A 15883-nucleotide genomic window follows, 5' to 3' on the forward strand; every position below is an offset into this window, starting at 1 on the left:
TGTTATTCCCATAAAAAAATGAAGAGTCTGGTGGAAACAACAAACAATTATTAATCATGGTACAAGTACACAATGTTTTGAGAATAAAATATACTTCACAAATAAATACAATTATATCTTGCAGAATTATCTATATATTTCCATCTACATACAAACCGACCACAAGTATTTATTTGTAATCATAACTTTCTAAAATTAAAATGTTTTAACAAAGGATCATATATTTATAGCTGGAAGAGACCTAATGGAATATTTTGTCCAACTGCCATGTTTTTAAGATGAGGAAGCTGAAGCACAGTGAGGTGCCACTCTCTCACTTCTCTTCAATCTGTTTACTGGCTCCTACCCTACTGCCTATAAACATGCCTATGTCTCACCCATCTATAAAAAACCTTTATTTGGTCCTTTCCTCCCTGCTAACTATTGTGTTATCTCTCTTCTGTCCTTTGTAGCTAACCTGTTCAGGAAGGTCATCTACAAAAGAGGCTTCCACTTTCTCTATCACATTTTCTTCCTACCTTCCTACAATCTGCCTTCTGACCTCATTAGTCACTCAAAACCACTCTCTTCAAAGTTAATAATAATCTCCTAATTGCCAAATCCAATGGGCTTTTCTCAGTCTTCACCCTTCTTAATAAACCTTCTGCAAACTATGACACTGTCAATCACACTATTTTCCTTGATGCTCTTTTTTTTTTTTTCTAGGTTTTTGAGACACCATTCTCTTTTCATTCTCACACCCATCTGACATCTATTTGGCTGCTTTGTTTCAATCTCCTTTGCTGGATCCTCATTCAGATCACACCCACTAAGCCTGGGTGTCCCACAGGGCTGTGTCTTGGGTCTTCTTTTCTCTACATATGCTACCTCACTAGATGATCTCATCCACTCCCATGAACTGAATTATCATCTCTATGCTGATGATTTTCAATTCTACTAATCTAATTCTACAGACCTGGTCTCTCATCTCCAAATGCCTTGTGGGATCTTCAACAGGACATCCATTGGATATTTTAAATTAAACATGCCAAAAACTGAACTCATTATCTTTTCCCCTTTCTAAACTTCCCTGTTGCTATCAAGCTATATATATATATATTAGAGAATATAACTATCTTCCCAGGTTCCCAACCAACCAAACTGTTATCTTTGACTCCTCACTTTCTCTCACTCCCCATCATGAGGCTGTTGCCAAGGCCTGCCAATTTCACTCTTACAATATCTTTTGAATACATCCCCATCTTTCCTGACTTTTGTAGTCTTCTTACAATTTATATCCCCATCCCACACCCCCAATACACACAGATACTCTTTGATCCTATGACACTGACCACCTGGTTATTCCACAAATACACTCCATCTCTCAGCTCCAAGCATTTTCTCTGGCTGTCCCCATCCCTGAAATGTTCTCCCACCTCACCTCTACCTCCTCGCTTCCTTCAAAGTCTAGTAAAATTCCACCTTTTATAGGAAGCTGTTTCCAATCCCTCCCAATTTCAGTGTCTTCCTCTAATACTTATTTCCCACTTAAGCGATATAGTTTACTTGTCCATATTTGTTTTCACATTGTCTTCCTCATTAGATTCTAAGCTCCTCAAGGGCAGGCAGGGTCCTTTGCTTTTCTTTGTATTCCCAATTGTTAGCCCAGTTGCTGGCACATTATAGTCTCTTAAAAATGGTTACTGACTGATGAACTACTTTGCTAAGAAGAATATGCTTTTGATTGAAATCTTCAGTCCACAGAGCTCTATTTTTACCACACTAAGACCACTAATTCTTGTAATTGTTTGCAAACCACAAAAATATGATGAAATTTTGCCTTTTCTTTTATTTTGTCTGCATGTTTTATAATATCCCATGCCACAGATTCATGGATTCTGACATCTCATCCTATTTTAAAGTTATATTAAATTCTTTTTGTAATGTAATAACAAACCTTTCTTTTTTCAGGCTGGCAGTGATTCCATCTTAAGTAGTCTTTTTTTTGTACATTTTGTTAAGGGTTTAAAAAAAATAACAGAGCTTCTGGTAACATGGTATACAGTAGCACATCACATTCACAGGCAATGATGGGCAAGAATAGAATGATGACTTAGCAACAAATTAAAACTTTCAACTAACTAACATGTACCAAATTAATTGAATTTTGGCTGACATTCAATCCAACCTTGTATCGTTTTATGATCTGCACTTATTCAAATATCACAGGAGCTGTAAGAAGGGACAAGGATCAAAGAGTACAATGATCCCCACCTCACAAGCTCTGAACTTAGGACTTTAAGAAGGGCCAGGGCTTCGATTCAGCACCCTTTTCATGATTGCGGTAGGGTAGAGTCTGGTCCTGTTTCAGTGTAACTGGTCAGGAATGTGGCAGTGAGGAAAAAATCTGAAGAACAGTTCAATTCCAGCAAATCTACTCCCTTCAGAGTTTTAGGAGTAGGCTGGACACCATATCAGAATCCCAGTCTTAGTTACAAAGTGCTTCAAAATGACTCTTTTTAGTTACTTCCTGATAATCAACTTGCAAAACTAACATGCCTCGAATAAACACTTCTTCAGGCCACAAGCTTCTGCCAGCGATATTCCAGAAGAGTTCTGGACTGGACTGTGTTGGAGATTAGACAACAGGTCCTTCCAATTTTAAATTTTATGTTCTAAGTGTGAAACTACATTTAAATTACTAAAACATAAATAAGTAAAAAGATATATTATCTGCTTACATAACTTTCATAATGGCTTTAAGGGTTAAGCATAAAAATTATTCTCACATTTAGAGATTTGCTGAAGTATATATTACATTACTGTTTTGAAACAGAATCATTCTAATTTTATTGACCCTGGGTGACATATGTAAGGCAGCCCAATCACAATCTGTGATTAGATTATGCTACATATTATTTACTAATGAAATAGATATCTCAGGTAACCACTAGGTATTTATCAAGAAAGATTAGAAAATTATACTCCACACTATCAAGATCATTTTCTAATAGATTCCTAAATGAATAATGAAAATCAAATGTGTCCAGTAAAATACAGTGCTTGTTAGGCTAAATTAGTATATAGTTTACAGAGGTTCTCTTCATTCCTGTTTCATACAAATAATTTTCTTTTGAACAGAGAGTAACTGTTACTTAATAATTTATACTTTTACATGTCCGATCCTGCTGCACTATGGGGATGGATGGTGGAAGGGATCTGGATGGGTAAATTCAGTGTTATAGGGAACTTCTAATAAAGAAGCTGGCCCTAACAGCCACTGTTGGGAAAAATACAGGGCTAGCCTTGCTTGGGGCACTGAGAGTTTATTACTTTGTCAGGCTCACTCAGCCACATATGTGTAAGAAGTTGGACTTGAGTCCAGTTGTCCTGATTGCTTGGTTAGCTCGCTATCCAAGATCACATACTTAAACTTCAGGTTATGATTATTGTAATTCTGTATTCCGAGTTCTTACCGACAAAATCTCTTATGACCCTAATTCACTATTGCCTCTAATTCTCCGTTTACTCTTACTGCCAAAGTCAGAAAGACTATCTGTCTTTAATTCCATTAATGGAAATAAGCTCTTTGAGGAAAATGACTATGATTTCAACTTCCCATCTATCCCTAAAAGCCTAGCACAGTATTTTGGACACATATCAATAGGTGGGGTTGTGATTTTTTTTTTTAATCTGAGAATTCCCTTTTTTTCATAGACTGTGACACATTTATAAAGTAAGTTAGTTTAAGAAGTTTGGAGAAAATAACTGACTTGCCTATGATCAAACATGGAAGTATCAGAGGCACGTTTTAAACCTATATTTACTGAATCCAAGTTCAACAATTTATTCACCATGTCATGGTGCTTTTGTTTCTTGCAAATGGTAATATTTAAGATAGGGAAATAAAGAACTTAGTCTATTTGTTTGGAGAAAGTACAAGGATGATCTAAGTCATAAAGACAGCAATGCAGAGAGGGAGGAAGACATGAAGGGGAGAAGAAGTGAGAGGAGACATTCACATTGTTCAGTACAAAGAACAGGGAGCAAAGAGGAGTTAAAAAGAGGGACAAGCCTGGGAGGTCTGGCAAATTTTCAGATATTTCTTTTGAGACTGAATCTTTAGTATACCTTTGTTATTTTATGTAAACTGTTGTGAATTACTCAGAACATCAAAAACATCCATATTTAAATAGTAAACATAAATATGATGCATTATCCTTTACTTTAGATGAACTATTTCCCTGACTTGGAAAATCAAAACTCATCTATGATAGGAGTCAATAATATTAAAAAAAGATTTGATTTTCTTTATTATTTTTTCCTTACACAGGATATAAAGTTTTTCCCCTAATTGCTATGAAAAGCAAAAACTGTTTTAATTTAACAACATAAAAGAACAAGAAAAAATTAACATGAAAAAGAAAATATATTTTGAATTTTACTGTGAATATGGCAAGAGCTACAGCTCCAGGTGAGATGTTTTCTTTGTTATAATAAATAAACTATAAGCTCTGTAATTATATCAGTCATAGTTAGAGTGGCTGCAAATGAAAGTCAGCCAATTTCACATGGAGAAAAGAAATCAATGCCAATTTCAGGGATGATATTAGAAATAAACAGAAGAATAACTAAAGTACAGATTAGACATAAAAGGAAAATGAAGATGACCTGGAGAAAAACTGATAAAATATCAAATTATTCATTATTAAATAATTTTCAAACAGGATTTTATGATGCAGGCAATATAAGATGGCATTATGAGAACAGAGAAAATAGGTTCTGCCTATATAGGATCCCAACTCCCAGTTCATCTGAGAGTTGTTTTTTATTTCTGTTCAAATCACTTCAGGAAGCCTAAATTTTATACAAGTGATCAAATGACTGTGAATTTAGGAATTCAGACTTTAATTTGGAAATGAAGATCATTTTTAACGGGTACTTTTGTCAATATACATGACTCAACATTTCCTTTCCTTAAAAAGCTCACAATTTCCTAAATTTACAGTTATGTTAACACGCTATATTCCAACCTGGTTACAAAAATCCCATAAAGCACCAAGGAGATTAATAACATTAGGAAGATGTAGTGATTTGCTATCTGTTTATATATTTAATGTTAATAAGCTGGCTATATTTCAAGAGAAGATTCTTATCAACATTTCTAAAATGATTTGAAAATAAATCATTAAAGTATATGAAAGATAGTTATCATGGCCCAGAGAATATGGAACAAAACAAATATAAGAAAAGTAATTTAAGCAAATTTAGTACAGATTAGGAGAGTTTCATGAAACTTTTCAAACATTCAAGACAGTAAAACTGCATCTGTTAGCAATCAATTAACGATAAATAACCTGTATTAGTCATGTAAAAGAGATAAATATATATAAATAACACAAAAATAGTAATTGATGCTATCTTGATTACTGAGATTTTTTATAATTAGAACAAAACTAGGTTAACATTATGATAAAAGAAGTACAAACAGAGTTGGTTTTATATATGCATAGTGAAAATCTGCAAGCTTAATAAGATATACCGACTTAACCTCTACATTAGATTGTATAACTAAGAAAGTCTGTCAATGTTGGCAAGTTACTAACTTTCATTGTGTTTCCTTAGTGGCAAATAAACAAACAAAAAACCTAACTATAATATTATGATGCTTATTTAGCTGATATGGGGATCTTAAAAGAGTGATTATAAAATTGTTTACAAGTATAAAGTGCTCCATTATATGATAACACCATAATCAAAAGGGAAAACACTTTTTTTCCTAGAAAAAAGGTTTAGGTACTTCATCGTTTTTTTTTGTTTGTTTTTTTTGTTTTTTTTAAGTAATGGATTTATGCAACTAATAGAGTCTGTGCAGCAAGATATGTGATATTTCTCTAAGAACTACATGTACATACATTTTCAATTACCACATAGAACCTGATAATTCAAAATGGATTTTCACAGATTTCATTCAGACCTGAAAATTTAGAAAAAAGTATAACACAAGTTCTAACCAGAATTTTCTTCAATTTTGCATAAAATCAATATACTCCACACCTCACTCAATTTACAGCAAGAAAAATATTTTATACTGAAAAAGAGAAGAATCCACAGGAGTATTTTTATATTATATACATTCTGAACTATAACACAATCTGTTTCCACCACTAAGTATAATGACATCTGAAGATGTGCTTATCAAAAACTTTACATACTCTAACTATGGAAGTTTTACTATGTCAACACCTTTTAAATATTAAAAAATAAAGAATAGAGCTATCTCAAATATTATTTGCAAGATATTTTGCTATCCAATCCTACACAGTAGCTATGCAAATATAGTGGTAGAGTAATAAAACTGAAGGATCAAGAGTGATAGGTTATCATAGGCTAAATTGGAAAGAATCACAAAACAAAAAAGGGGCAAAAATTAGTAAATTAGTTGTTTAACTTTTTTCCCCTCAGTTCTTCAAGGATGATGGGAAATGTTAATGATACATTTCTTTTAGATTCGATAAAATTTTAAATCTTAGTAAAGGATAAAATTTTTTGCAGTAAAGTAACAATCTTCTAAATGATAAATGTAAAAGTCTCTCTAGCACAACTGGCTTTATAACCTGAAAGTTATACACACTTTAAATGGTACACACTGACTAGTACCTAATTCTAAAATCTTTAGGCCCAACCTAAGGTGAGAGCTCTGACTCACTGACAAAATAAAAACTGGAATGGAAAGGAGGGTATTGTGCTGATGGAGAGAGGAGGATGGAAAGAAACCATGCTTTTAAAATAATATGTTTGGGTAATTATAATGGAGAAAGAAAAGAGATGAGTGTGTAAAGACCAAGAAAGAAGAAAGGAGAACAGACATAGCTACAAAATTTTTATGAGTGATCAGGTTACAAGTCATCTTATGAAAGTGGTAGGGGAGAGAGAAAATTTAGAACTCAAAATCTTATGGAAGTGAGTATTGAAAACTAAAAAAAATAAGCAACATTTTAAAAAATATTCACAGGGGGAGGGAGGAGTAGGGAGACAAGAAGAGGAGGGAGCGTTTACTTATTAAGATGTGCCACACTGCCCTATTTTAATCAGGTATGATTAACAGTTGAAATTTAGGAGAAACTGAAGGACCACAAAGGAAGACACAGGAAAAGGGGATATAAATGTATGTATGGCAGTAGGGTAGTCTAGAGGGGAGTCAAAACTAGAAGAGAATGTTTGGATTGCTACAATATATCAACTAAGGTTTCAAGAACTATATTTCTCAATAAAACAGTATTATGTAATAAGTAATAATTATGTAATAATGTCTAAAATTATTATATAACCACTATTATGCATAGATTTTAGAGGAAATAGAGAATTTATTTTTAACAGTTATCTTAAAGGAAGTGTTAACCCAGCACTGACAATCCACAGAAACTGAACAGTGGTGATATGGCACAAATAACTAAAATTCATATTAACCCTTACCTAATTTTAATTTCTACCAGCTAGTTTCAGCCTATATCCAAGATTACTAACAGCCTGCTAATTATGATGAGTGATCAAAAAGTTCTGCATTTTAAATATATGCAAGAGAGTCACAGGGAAGAGCTTTGAAAATGAGAAACTTAAAGACTTCAATCTGTAAATGGTTGGTTAAGGACCAAAATGACATCACTATCCTAGAATCAAGTTTCAATATGCCTAACTGTGGCTGATCAGACCAATATGGTTTACTACTACTCCTAAGACTCTTCCATGACATATGAGCTCAAAGACATTATCAGGAGCTGAGTCTCTCACCCTCCAAATATAAAAATATTAGCAAAGTATTATTGATTATATCACCAAATCTTCTGCAAGTATCATTCTGTTTTACAGAGGCCTAATTACCACCATCATTCAGGTTCTGAGTACTGGCTCGTCCCTGAACTACATTAAGTACCTTATAACTGCTCTGTCTTTGTAAAGTTTCTCCAAATCTATCATCCCCATAGCTGTGAAAACAATCTTCCTATAGATCTGAGCATGTCAACTTTTTGCTCAAAAATTTTTAAGTACCTTTCCATTGGCTAATGCCTTAGAACAGTCTTTAAATTCCTCCATAGCTTGGCTCTTTCTTACCTTTCCAAAATTATTCCAAACACAAATATTTCCAGACTACTTCCATTCACAAACTAAACATTCCAGCAAAACTTGTAACATTCCTCACACCTGTAACATACTCTCTTCTCGTCTATACCTTTCATAATCCTTGTCTACCTTAAAATTTCATTCACAATGCCACATTCGTCACTGAAACCTTCTATTACTGACAGACACTAGTTGTCAGTGCTTTCCCGTTCTTCAATCTTCCTTGTACTCTATTTGTATACTTTTTTCCCCTACCCAATCCCAAGGAGAATGTAAGTTTTTTTTTTTTGAGCTAATGTTTTTTTTATTTTTATTTTTTTTCTTTCTTTCTTTCTTTAATTTTTAACATTGATTTTCACAAAATTTTGGGTCCCAAATTTTCTCCCCTTATGTCCCCTCCCCCCGCCCCAAAACACTGAGCCTTCTAATTGCCCCTGTGTGCCAATCTGCCCTCTCTTCTATCATCCCTCTCTGCCCTTGTCTCCATCCTATATCCTTTACCTGTATTTCTTGTTTCCTACTGGCAAGAACAGTACTTGACAGTTGTTCCTAAAACTTTGAGTTCCAACTTCTCTTCCTCCCTCCCTCCCCACCCCTTCCCGTTGGAAGGCAAGCAATTCAATATAGGCCAAATCTGTGTAGTTTTGCAAATGACTTCCGTAATAGTAGTGTTGTGTAAGAACTAATTATATTTCCCTCCATCCTATCCTGTCCCCCATTACTTCTGTTCTCTCTTTTGATCCTGTCCCTTCCCATGAGTGTTGACCTCAAATTGTTCCCTCTTCCCCATGCCCTCTGTTCCATCATCCCCCCCACCCTGCTTATCCCCCACTTTCCTGTATTGTAAGATAGGTTTTCATACCAAAATGAGTGTGCATTTTATTCCTTCCTTTAGTGGAATGTGATGAGAGTAAACTTCATGTTTTTCTCTCACCTCCCCTCTTTATCCCTCCACTAATAAGTCTTTTGCTTGCCTCTTTTATGAGAGATAATTTGCCACATTCCATTTCTCCCTTTCTCCTCCCAATATATTTCTCTCTCACTGCTTGATTTCATTTTTTAAAGATATGATCCCATCCTCTTCAATTTACACTGTGCACTCTGTCTCTATGTGTGTGTGCATGTGCATGTGCATGTGCATGTGTGTGTGTGTAATCCCACCCAGTACCCAGATACTGAATAGTTTCAAGAGTTACAAATATTGTCTTTCCATGTAGGAATGTAAATAGTTCAACTGTAGTAAAGTCCCTTATGACTTCTCTTTGCTATTTACTTTTTCATGCTTCTCTTCATTCTTGTGTTTGAAAGTCAAATTTTCTTTTCAGCTCTGTTCTTTTCATCAAGAATGCTTGAAAGTCTCTGGAATTTGGCCACAATGTTCCTAGGAGTTTCTCTTTTTGGATCTCTTTCAGGAGGTGATCTGTGGATTCCTTGAAGACTTATTTTGCCCTCTGGTTCTAGAATCTCAGGGCAGTTTTCCTTGATAATTTCATGAAAGATGATGTCTAGGCTCTTTTTTTGATCATGGCTTTCAGGTAGACCCATAATTTTTAAATTGTCTCTCCTGGATCTATTTTCCAGGTCAGTTGTTTTTCCAATGAGATATTTCACATTATCTTCCATTTTTTCATTCTTTTGGTTTTGTTTTGTGATTTCTTGGTTTCTCATAAAGTCATTAGCCTCCATCTGTTCCATTCTAATTTTGAAATAACTATTTTCTTCAGTGAGCTTTTGAATCTCCTATTCCATTTGGCTAATTCTGCTTTTGAAAGCATTCTTCTCCTCACTGGCTTTTTGAACCTCTTTTGCCAATTTAGCCTATTTTTCAAGGTGTTACTTTCTTCAGCATTTTTTTGGGTCTCCTTTAGTAGGGTGTTTACTTGTTTTTCATGCTTTGCTTGCATATCACTCATTTCTCTTCCCAGTTTTTCCTTCACCTTTCTAACTTGATTTTCAAAATCCTTTTTGAGCTCTTCTATGGCCTGAGCCCATTGTGTGGGCTGGGATACAGAAGCCTTGACTTCTGTGTCATTTCCTGATGGTAAGCATTGTTCTTCCTCATCAGAAAGGAAGGGAGGAAATGCCTGTTCACCAAGAAAGTAACCTTCTATAGTCTTATTTTTTTTTCCCTTTTCTAGGCATTTTCCCAGCCAGTGACTTGACTTCTGAGTGTCCTCTCCACCCCCACCTCGCCTCTAGATCCACCCAGCCAGCACTTGGGGTTTGAGATTCAAATGCTGCTTCCCAGCCTCAGGGCTTTGGGCGGGGGCAGGGCTACTATTCAGTGTGAGATTAAGTTCAGGTGCTCAGGTCAGGGCAGGGCCACCTCTCAGGGCTCAGTTCCCTCAGGGGGTTTAAGCAGACACCTTCAACAATGGATCCAGGCTCCTGCCTGCTTGGGGAGCCCTGGTCTGCTCCCGCCTCCACTGCTGCCTCCCGAGGGGACCTGAGTTATGGGGGCACCCCACACCCTTCTCGACCCGCCGAAGAGACCCTCTCACCGACCCTTGTCACCTGTGGGTGGGGGACCTGCGTGGCTGCTGGAGATCCCGTCCCTGAAGCCTGCTTGGATCCACTCTTTTCCGCGCCGCGCCGCCAAGGCAGGGTTGGGCTCTGCTCCAGGTCCAGGGCGCGAGGGACCTTTTGCGAGAGGTTTCCAGGCTCTCTGGAGCAGAAATCTCCAGAGACTGTTCTGTGGCTTCTGCTGCTCCAGAATTCACCGGTGGTTCTTTTTTTACAGATATTTTATGGGCAGTGGGTTCGGAGGTAGCGTATGTGCGTCTTTCTACTCCTCCATCTTGGCTCCGCCCCGAATGTAAGTTTTTTGAAGACAGAAACTATTTTGTTTTGGTATCCTCAGTACCCAGTGCAGTGTTGACACAGTGTACAGTGGGAGGTTTAATAAATGTCTGTAAATTGAATTCAATTATTAATAAATCCTTACTTCCTATGAGCATATCACATAACAGACAAATGGGAGAGGCATTTTACATAAAATTTCTCATTAATAAGTATTTTACTGATAAGTAAACAATTTCTTCACAATTTTAATAATAAAAGAATAAACAATGAAACACTGCATATGAACTTGGATTTGGCTTCTTCATGAAAACTACAGGCTGTCATTGTAGATCCCAATAATAATATCTAATATACTTGCTACATTAGAAATAAAATTTTGTGAAAAATAAATGTGTCTTATTCAGTAGCTTTTAAATGGATATTTTGTTTATAATCTGATGACTCTGGAAATTAAAAAAAAAGAAACAAAAAAATTGCATGATTCTTATTTAGGGATGATGCATACTCAGATTTTTCTAACACTGATGGCAATTAGATAATAACAGGCAATTTAAAAAGAGATGCTAACTATATAGGAAGGAGGGTAGAACAAGGAAATAACTGAAGATAATCTAAAGGCACTGTCATCATATATATACAACAGATATGATATTTTCCACTCAAGATTAAAAAGATATCCAAAATTTCTTGCAGCACCATACTCAATAAGCAATAGTTTCAGAATTTAACAAAAAACAAGCCCCAATTATATTCAAAGCTTGAAAATACATAGTTTTAAAATAACAATATAAAACTTTAAATATTTGTAGCACATGGTTCATTATTTTTTCTCAATTCATGTTATTTATTTAAATACATTTATTCTATTAAGTTACCAGTAAGGAAAATTAATATCATGCTATCTTATTTAACAACCTATATTAATTTGTAATCCATCCTTTCCCTCATTTTGTCAGAACCCTCTTTTCAGTCTAGCTTGACAGCTAGCTTTTGAAGGGTGTAGTTAAGGAAATGTGGTCACTCCAGTCCCCAAGACATCTGTCCTTTAACCAGCTAGGGCTGGGCCTCTCTCAAATGGGACTCTCCCTTCTGTTTACCCCCTAAACAGAGAACCAGCTTGGGTTAGGCCTTCTGGAAGGGACAACTCTCTTGTCTTTGCTTTTCCTCATCAAAGTTAGGGATGATTTAGTCTTCAACAAGAAAGCCAAACAAGGGGGAACCTGATTCTGTTGGTTTTTGCTTTGTTTTAGGGGTCTCGTAAAGCAACTAGCATTCATTAAGTGTCAGAGAGGGGCATAATCAGTCACATCTTAAGACCAGCCCTAGCTGAAGACTATTCCTTTCATCTGAAGGAGGAGCTGAGGTAACTCTCTATCCACCTCATTAAAATACCTACCAACTGGGACTGTCTTACTTTTGACAAGGGAGGACCAAATTATATACCAGGTTAATCAAAAAGAAGACTTACCAGGGCAGAGCCAAGATGGCAGAGTAGAAAGATGCACGTACTCTACCTTTTCCACCACAGCCCATAAAATACCTGTAGAGAGAGACTCTCAACAAGTTCTGGACCAGCAAAAGCCATGGAACGATGGAGTGGAGGGGATTTCCAGCCCAGGGTGACCTGGAGGGCCTACAGGAGGGGTCTGTTGCACCACAGGTGGAATGGAGCACAGCCCAACAGCCTGGTCTGCCAGCGCCTGGAGGAGTAGGAGGACCTGAACAGGTCTAAGGGGCAGAATCCCCACCAGCTGCAGAGGTTCGCATATCCCTCAACCCACAGGCAACAAAGACACTTCAGAGGTCAGTGAGGGAGTTTTTATCACCTCCGTGGTGGGGAAGCAGGGTCCTCCTCTGGCCCTGGCTCAGGGTGGTGGTGGTAGCAGAGGCAGCAATGGGCAGGCAGCAGTTGCAGTAGCCATGACAGGCATTGCTGGAGCCTCAGCTTGGGACCTGTGGGGAAACTGAGCAGCTCATCTGAACCTCAGCCCTGAGTGGCAGCCCTGCCCCTGCCTAAAGCCCCGGGGGGGGGGGGGGGGGGGGGGGGGGGGCGCGGCGGGAATTGAACAGCTGATCTGAATCTCAGCCACCAGCCTGGCCAGGGAGTAAACTCTTCTCTCTTGAGTGTGCCACCTTGGAGGAACTGAGATCTTACAGGTCCCTGGAGTACACTCTACTCTTGACAAAGGACCCAAAAGTCAAGTAACTGGTTGAGAAAATGCCCAGAAAAGGGAAAAAAAAATAAGACTATAGAAGGTTACTTTCTTAGAGAACAGGTATTCTCTCCTATCCTTTCAGATGAGAAAGAACAATGTTTACCATCAGGGGAAGACATAAAAGTCAAGGCTTTTGCATTCAAAACCTCCAAAAACTATGCAATGGTCGCAGGCCATGGAAAAGGTCAAAAATGATTTTAAAAATCAAGTAAGAGAGGTGGAGGAAAAATTGGGAAGAGAAATGAGAGAGATGCAAGAAAATCATGAAAAGCAAGTCAACAGCTTGCTAAAGGAGACCCAAAAAAATGCTGAAGAAAATAACACCTTTAAAAATAGGTTAACTCAATTGGCAAAAGAGGTCCAAAAAGTCAATGAGGAGAAGAATGCTTTAAAAAGCAGAATTAGCCAAATGGAAGAAATTCAAAAGCTCACTGAAGAAAATAGTTATTTCAAAATTAGAACGGAACAGATGGAGGCTAATGACTTTATGAGAAACCAAGAAATTACAAAACAAAACCAAAAGAATGAAAAAATGGAAAATAATGTGAAATATCTCATTGGAAAAACAACTGACCTGGAAAATAAATGCAGGAGAGACAATTTAAAAGTTATGGGACTACCTGAAAGCCATGGTCAAAAAAGAGTCTACACATCATCTTTCATGGAATTATCAAGGAAAACTGCCCTAATATTCTAGAACCAGAAGGCAAAATAAATATTGAAAGAATCCATTGATCACCTCCTGAAAGAGATTCAAAAAGAGAAACGCCTAGGAATAATGTAGCCAAATTTCAGAGTTCCCAGGTCAAGGCGAAAATATTGCAAGCAGCTAGAAAGAAAGAATTTGAGTATTGTGGAAATACAATCAGGATGACACAAGATCTAGCAGCTTCTACATTAAGGGATGGAAGGGCTTGGGATATGATATTCTAAAAGTCAAAGGAACTAGGATTAAAACCAAGAATCACCTACCCAGCAAAACTGAGTATAAAATGTCAGGGGAAAAAATGGTTTTTCAATGAAACACAGGACTTTCAAGTATTCTTGATGAAAAGACCAGAGCTGAAAAGAAAATCTGACTTTCAAACACAAGAATCAAGAGAAGCATGAAAAGGTAAACAAGAAAGAGAAATCACAAGAGACTTACTAAAATTGAACTGTTTACATTCCTACATGGAAAGATAATATTTGTAACTCTTGAAACTTTTCTCAGTATTTGGGTAGTTGGAGAGATTATACATACACACACACACACACACACACACACACACACACACACACACACACCCCACCCACACACACAGAAAGAGAGACAGAGAGCACAAGGTGAGTTGAATAGGAAGGGATCATATCTTGAAAAAATAAAATTAAGGGGTAAGAGAGGAATATATTGGGAGGAGAAAGGGAGAAATGGAATGGGACAAATAATCTATCATAGAAGAGGTAAGAAAAAGCTTTTCCAATGGAGGGGAAAAGGGGGGAGGTGCAAGGGAAAAAGTGAAGCTTACTCTCATCACATTTGGCTCAAGGAAGGAACAACATGCAGCCTCAGTTTGGCATGAAAATCTATCTTACACTACAGGAAGGCATGGAGGAAGGGGATAAGCAGGGTGGCGGGATGATGGAAAGGACAGAAAATGGGAGGAGGAAACAATTAGAATTAAACACTCTTGGGGAGGGACAAGATTAAAAGAGAGAATAGAAGAAATGGGGGGCAGGATAGGATGAAGGGAAATATAGTTAGTCTTACACAATATGACTATTATGGAAGTCATTTGCAAAACTACACATATATAACCTATATTGAATTGCTTGCCTTCTCAGTGGTGATGGAGGAAGGAAGAGAAGTTCAAACCCAAAGTTTTAGGAACAAATGTTGAGAATTGTTTTTGCGTATAACTGGGAAATAAGAAACATAGGTAATGGGGTATAGAAATTAATCTTATCCTACAGGACAAGAGAGAAGATGGGGATAAAGTAAGGGAGGGGTGTTGGAAGGGAGAGCACATTGGTGGAAGGGGTGATCAGAATGTATGGCATTTTGGAGGGGGAGGGGAGAGATGGGGAGAAAATTTGGAACTCAAAATTTTGTGGAAATGAATGTTGAAAACAAAATATATTAAAAAAAAAAAAAAAAGGACATACTTATGTTAAAAAACACAGTTCATCCTCTCTCTAAATATGGTCATCCAGAGAAGCAACTAAGCCAATTTATTGGTTACTGCTAGCCTAAATAATAAATTGATCATTCTCTGGTCCCTAGCTTCTTGACAAGGTACTTTTCACTACGTGTTTTACTAACAATATATGCATCACAATTAATAAAATGGTATCTTGCTCTGGAGAAGACCGTGCTTCAGCATTATATTTACCCCCCATGATTTTAAAAGTCTACATTTGCTCCTTTGAGGAATACAATGGGCACTACATTCTTTAACCTTTGGAAACCATTTTCCATACATTCTCATGATATAATAGAATCAGAATTCGGTGACAAGGCAGTTTTAGATCTAAACTGATAATGAGATTTATGTTTATGGCCATTTTTTTTGCTGGCTTTTGTCTTTTAGGGCATGGAAAGAATATGATAACTCCAAGTAACTGAGTAAACAGCTTAGTCATAAAATGAAAAAATTTGAGAAATGCTCTAAATAATTTAATATTGAATGAGGAGGCTCTAACCACTAACTCTCAGAATAACAAAGAAGCAAGGTAAACTGGTAATTTATAGCTACAATTTGTCACAAGAGTTAATAAAGATAAGT

General features: G+C 36.8%; 1 protein-coding gene across 11 annotated transcripts in view; it reads right to left on the minus strand.

Moving 5' to 3' along the window:
- The window catches only part of TBC1D32 (TBC1 domain family member 32), a 230718-nt gene that overhangs the window by 96290 nt on the left and 118545 nt on the right, over positions 1–15883 (minus strand). The gene's annotated exons all lie outside the window — the stretch shown is intronic.

The sequence above is a fragment of the Notamacropus eugenii genome, chromosome 2 (assembly GCF_028372415.1).
Source record: "Notamacropus eugenii isolate mMacEug1 chromosome 2, mMacEug1.pri_v2, whole genome shotgun sequence".
Taxonomy (NCBI): Eukaryota; Metazoa; Chordata; class Mammalia; order Diprotodontia; family Macropodidae; genus Notamacropus; species Notamacropus eugenii.